Here is a 6,613-nt window from a genome sequence, read left to right as displayed (position 1 = left end):
GGGGAAGCTGCCGGCTGCCCTCCTCACTTCCTTCCTGCCCCTCAGACAGGCAGGGGTGTGGGCGTCACAGCTGGGGCGGGGCGGCAGGGGAAGGGCCCCGGCCTGCCTCGAGTAGGACAGCGGGGGGCCGCCGCCACTCCCGGAGGGGCTTCCCTTACGACTCCACTGCCTGCTGTTTGCCAGGGCTCAGGGCTGGGGTTTCAGCAGTTTCACTCACAAAACCCCGCTGACAGGATGCTCACCACCACCCTGGATGCAGGGACTGTTAGCAGTCCCATTTCCGGACAGAAGTTAGACCCTCAGAGAGGTCAAGGCATCCACCCAAAGTCACACAGCAGTTAGTGCTGGTGGCAGGATTCAAACCCAGGTCTGCCCAGCTACAAAAACGGCTACTGCTTCGTGTCTCCCACCTTGTTAAGTGTTTCCTAAGCATGGTTACAAAGTCGGACGCGACTAAGCGACTTCACTTTCACTTTCAAGCATGGTCCTGGATCCACGCTTTTAATCCTCTAAAGTGAAGTTGTTCAGTCGTGTCCGACTCTTTGCGACCCAGTGGAGCTTAGCCGACCAGGCTTCTGTGTCCGTGGGATTTCCCAGGCAAGAATACCGGGGTGGGTTGCCATTTCCTTCTCCAGGGGATCTTCCCAACCCAGGGATCGAACCTGGGTCTCCTGCATTGCAGGCAGATGCTTTACCCTCTGAGCCATCGGGGAGGCTGACCACTCCTCTCATCTTCTCAGCCCTTTCAGGGAGCTACTATTATCCCTATTTTACAGATGAAGAAACTGAGGCACAGAGAGGGGAAGTGATTTGCCCGAGGGTACACAATTTACCCGTGGAGGAATGGAGATTTGAACTAAGGCTTGACTGGTTCTAGAAATCAGTGTCTTCACTCTACCCTGAGCCTCAGAGAGAAGCCCAAACCAGGACAAGAATAATTACTAAACAAACCCACCAACTGGGTGTCAGGTCCTGGGCTCGGCTCTTCCCACAGCTGGGTCATCAAGGCGTCCGTCATAGCAATCTGGGGAACTCACCATCAGGTCCCTCTTTGTGAGCCTCAAGGCCCCCGATGCTCCCATGTCATCAGGGGTTTTTCTGCCTCGCTCTTAGGAAAAGCTGGAACGAATCTACTGAGACTATTAAACAAGTTACACTGGGATCTATACTCCCTTCTCAGATGAGAAATTATCCGTGTTGCAATAAAGGAAGGGAATAGGAGGCACTTGCAGAATTCCTGCAAGAAGTCTGCTCGGTCCAGACACTGAGAGTTCACTTGCTATGTGAAGCTTCCTCCAGTGGAGAAACTCAGCAGGACCTGCCATGCAGTCCCAGCCTCTTATGAGATCACAGAGTTAGAATTGGTTACTACAGCTGCCCATCATTTATACACCAAGAGAGGTTATTAAAGGTCTCTAGCTCCTCCCTCTCAGCAGGAGCTGCTCTATTAGACCTACAAAACTTGGCTGGGGGTCTTGATCAAACCTTTCTCTTTGCCAATGAGACCAAAAAGGGTTCTACAAGTTTGAGGCTCCTGGGCAGCCCAGCCAAGCCCTTCCCTACTTAATTTTCAAGCCTGTCTTTGCTCTTGTTGTTACAGGCCTTGCTGAGACCAGGTATCATAGAAAGGTGGTACAGAGTGGAGGTTAACAGCTTGGCTCAGAGGCTCATGCCTTGGGTTCAAATCCCAGCCCCTCCCAGCTGGGTAGCCAATCAGTTCAGTCAGTTCAGTCACTCAGTCATGTCCGACTCTTTGCGACCCCATGGACTGCAGCATTCCAGGCCTCCTTATCCATTCCCAACACCCAGAGCTTGCTCAAACTCATGTCCATCGAGTCAGTGATGCCATCCAACCATCTCATCCTCTGTCGTCCCTTTCTCCGCCTGCTTTCAATCTTTCCCAGCATCAGGGTCTTTTCCAATGAGTCAGCTCTTTGCATCAGGTGGCCAAAGTATTGGAGTTTCAGCTTCAGCCTCAGTCCTTCCAATGAATATTCAGGACTGATTTCCTATAGGATCAGGATCTCCTTGCAAACCAGCAAAATTGGGTAGCCAGTACAGCAAGAAATACCCTTCTTTCCCCAAGAATAGCAAGTCCAGACTGCCGGAGATGAGGACAGCAGAGGCCTGAGGCCAGGCTGACGAGTCTGGATTTAATGGTGCTGGGAAGACATTTGAAAATTTAATACTGTAATACATGATAGCCATGAATAATACTATGGTTTGGTGAAACCAGAGCCAGTATGGAGTCAATTCCCAAAGAGAGGTCCAAATGTACTAATGGAGCCAAGAACTCATTGTACATGGCATAGGGATGAATACTTTTCATTTTTATGGTGATAAATTCATTTTCATGTGCATTATAAAAATATACATAACGACCTCATGGATTCTGTTATTTTCCATTTACGGGAGTAATATAAAGTCTCAATGTAAAACAGAAGCATTTAAATTTTTTAAAAAAGCAATAGTTTGATTTAAAGAAAATTATCAAGGAGCCATAGCCAATGAGGCAGGCATACGCGGCCAACAGCCTCGGAGAGGGTAAAGGCGTCGCCGGTTTGGGAATCCTGGCGCATGAGAAATCCCTCAGTGGTTATGTGATCTCAGACAAGGCGCCTAATCTCTCTGTCTGAGCTGTTGTTTCCACATCTGCAAAACGGAGGCAGAAGCTCCACCTCAGTGGAGATGAAATGAGGTCACGTGCTTGCACACGTCTTGTTTGTTTCTCCCTTTCCGGCCCACCCTACTCCCCCATCTCAACCACACCCAAGCTTCTGGGAGAAGGCAGAGCTGGAATTTGAACTCTGATCTGTCTGATGCTGAGTCCTGGGACACGCCTCCAGGAGGGTCCAGTGACTGTAAGTGACACGTGCTTTGTGGGCAGGTGGCATTTCCCAAGCACTGTCTCCCTTCCAGAAACGTCAGAATTCTGATGGATCTTCTATCCTTCACTGGATGGCACAGCCTCCAGCACATGCTGGTCCCTGGATGGAGCTTCAGTAACTTCCTGGGGGCTGGAAATCTGATCCTCTTTTTTTTTTACTCCCTCCAACTTCCTAGGGAAGGGATAGCTATTATCCCAAAACTAGGTCCCTTGGCCAAGACCACTGTGGTAGGCAGAATAAAGGCCCTCCAAGGGTACCCACATCCTAATACCCAGAACTGGCAGATACATGTTACTTTACATGGCAAAGGGAATTTGCACATGTGATTAAGTTAGGAATCTTGAGGTTGTCTTGAATTATCCAAGTGAACCCAATGTAATCAAAAGAGTCCCCAAAAGTGAAAAAGGGAGGTGGGAATATCAGAGTCAGACAGAGACTAGAAGATGCTACACTTCTGGCTCATAAGGAAGGGGCCACAAGCCAAGGAATGCAGGCAGCTTCAAGGGGCTGCAAAAGGCAATGGAACAGATTTTCTCTGTCTAAAAGAAATGCAATCCTGCTGACACTTTGCTTTTAGGCCAGTGACCACTGTTCCAGACTTCTGACCTCCAGAACTATAAGATAATAAATGTGTATTGTTTTAAGCCACTGCCTTTATGGTAATTTGTTACAGCAGCAACAGGTAACTCACACAGCTACTCAGCAGAGTCCACAATGGAACCTGGAAGTCTCTGCCTTTGGAATCACAGTACATCCCATCGCCATTGGAGGCCCCAGTCCCCATCTTCACAAGTGCAGCCCTTGACCTCCTCACTGTGTGATCTTGGCCAAGTCATGGACTTCTCTGAGTCTCAATTTCCCCTGCACAGGGTGGAGGTAAGGATAACACCCATCTCATCATCTGTGACGATTAAATAAGAAAATACATGCAGGGGCTTCCCTGGTGGTCCAGTGGTTGGGACTCTGTGCTTCCAGTGCAGGGGGTATGTTTTTGATCCCCAGTGGGGGCAACTAGGATCCCACATGCCATGTGGCAAAAAAAAAAAAAAAGAGAGAGAGAGAAGAAGATAACGCACACGCAGCTGACGATGCTGCAGATGCTCCAACTCCAATTCTGTCCTCTTCCATTACCAAGTTTTGAGCTCCTCCAGGCTACTCTTTAAACTCCCTTTGTTAACAGGTAGAACCCTTGAAAATTTCATGCCTTCCAAACTCCTCAAAATAAGGAGGAAGAAATGTTCCACATCTCTGCAGAGATGAATCCGCTTATGAAACCGTCTTCCCAAGTTCTACTTCTTTCAAAAGAGTCTTCTGAAGACTCCCTGACTTCAAGGATAATTCGCATATCCTAGAAAGTCACCTTTCATCCAGAAAAAGTCTATAATTCTGGTTGGCTGCCTTGCTTAATTATTTACTGCCGTGGTATATTAATATTGCAATGGACACATCTGTTTCCTCAAAGGCAGAGTTACTTGCGGGTTTTCTTTGTGAAGCCAGAAGAACATCTTTGGAACTTCCCTCTTCACACACATGCCTGGAGGTAAAAATAAAAGCCATGACTCTATCAGGTTTCATATTTAAACAAAGAACTGGGGAGTCTTGTGTCCTTTCAATGAACCAGGTAAAGCACTTTGGAGGGTCTGGCTCATAGTAAAGCCCTAATGCTGGGAGCTATTTTGATTGTGATTGTTTTGATGTTCATTTCTATTATTAGCTAAGCTCTTTCCCAGCTCATTGCTCAGCTGAGCATCCCCCAGACCCCGCCTGGAGAGGAAGGCAGAGTGAAGTTGCTGGTATGGACCTGGCAGGCCTGAGGGGAGAGTGGCCTGCCACAAGACACGCAGCCAGGCAGCAGCAGAACCATAAGTGGGGTCCCACTTTGGGATAGCGGCTTGGGAAGCATGTGAATGGTGCAACCATGGGTAACTCACCAGAACTCTCCTCCCCAGGGGGCTCCTGGGTACCCTCTGCGGCTCGCCCCGGCCAAGGGTCAAGCTTCCTGCCAGACCACTGATCTGTAATTCCCTCCTGGCAGCCCACATCACCTCACTCCTGCCTTTGAGATTTGGAGCTGGGACCTTCAGGGCCAAGGCCAGTGGTCTGAAAAATATGAGAAACCACATATCCTATCTCTTCCCCTTCTCCTCCCAAATGAGCAGACTCACCAGCACCCATAGCCTGAATATGCAACCTGGTGTCCCTCCCCTGCTCCCTTGACCTCAGAGGATCAGCCTGGCTACCACAGCCCAAAGGCCTGGACTTGGGGAGAGCAGGCCCTCCAATGACCAGCAAGTCAGTCCCCAAGGTAGGCAGGGGCCCTGAAGCTGTCTAACACTCCATCAAAGAGGATATCTCTTGGCCAGCTATCCCACGGTCACTGGCTGTACCCAGGGGCACAATCACACCATATACAGATCTGTCAGTGCTGCCATGGTCTTCGTGGGCAGAAGACTCCTGAGCAGGAGGCTCTAGGGTGATGGCACTGCATTCAGAAAGGCTGCTGGCTAGAAATAGGAGGAAGAGCCATGCCATTGCCCTGTGGCAGAAAGTCAGCTCTGGGCATTCCCTGAAGTCTAGCATCCCAGACCAGGGGTACCACTGATGCTGTCTATGGGGACAAGATCACTGATCCCAGAGCTAGGAACCCAACTCCTCTCCTCGCTCAGGTCTCCAATCTGCCTCTTTCTCACTCTGAGTCTATAGAGTGGGAATTGTCATACTGTGCCCAGGGCTGCTGTAAGGACTGGAGGGTAATCTCTGTGAACCATCAGTCTCCGGCAGCGTCTCCCTTCTCCTAGCTGTCAACCCCACCCTTGGAAAGAACCTCAAAGATCCAGGTCCCTGAAAAGTTGCACATCTGCCATTAACCCCACAATAAGAATGACCTCATTAGGGCATTTCCCCAAGTTAGGGGATTTTTCCTTAATCAAATAAAAACAACAACAACCAAACAATGAAAGTGATAGGGCCTGCTAAGAGCCAAGTCACTACAAGAGATTAAAAAAAAAAAAGGACGACTCAAAACTAGTATTTATGGTTCTGGCCAATGCACTATTAATGAATGGACTTCGAGGAAAACTATGATCGTGATGATCAAAAAGGGACAGACTTGATAAGTATGCGCTCTCTACTCTTGTCCTAACCCCCCTGTTCCTGCCAGGAATGCAAGCTTAGTGGTTGGAGGATCAGCAGCTATTTTGGAAGCATAAGGACAAAAGTCATACCCTAAGAATACTTGAGGAGAATGATGGAAAGAGCCTGGGGCCCTGATGGCATCATGAAACCTCTGTATCAGCCCTGAACTCCCTTTCTCTGGCCATCTTGAACTGTAAGAAAAAGAAACCTACCCGGGAATTCTGACTTAATTCATGTGTTCAGCTAGAGGCTTGGAGCACAAGCCTTAGGTGCTTGGAACACAACAGTAGACAGGACACACAAGGTCCCTGCTCTCATGGGATGAACATTCTAATAGGGGAGACAGGAAGTAAACAAGGACCCACAAAACAAGGACATTTCAGTAAGAAATAATTCTCAATCACTGTGCTCTGCTGCCTCTGCTAGCCTGGCTTCTGGTCTCCACTAGAGAATAGATTTTCTGTGGGACTTTGGGACAATCTCTTACCCACTCTAACCTCTGTATCACTGTCTGTAACATCAGGGAGGGGTCCAAAGTCATCTTCCCTAAGGCCTGGCCCTCCTCAGCCAGGCCCCAATGCCAGGCAGGT

The 6,613-nt window shown here is 49.0% G+C and overlaps 1 non-coding gene across 1 annotated transcript; it reads right to left on the bottom strand.

The window, feature by feature from the left end:
* Positions 1-640: 640 nt before the first annotated feature.
* TRNAC-GCA (transfer RNA cysteine (anticodon GCA)) lies at positions 641-713 on the bottom strand. The gene has a single exon. It is a non-coding gene; the product is annotated as a tRNA-Cys (tRNA).
* Positions 714-6,613: the final 5,900 nt, after the last annotated feature.

Source organism: Bos taurus, chromosome 2 (genome assembly GCF_002263795.3).
Source record: "Bos taurus isolate L1 Dominette 01449 registration number 42190680 breed Hereford chromosome 2, ARS-UCD2.0, whole genome shotgun sequence".
NCBI lineage: Eukaryota > Metazoa > Chordata > Mammalia > Artiodactyla > Bovidae > Bos > Bos taurus.
Note: the sequence above shows the minus strand (reverse complement) of the source record. Positions and strands in the feature narration are given on the sequence as shown.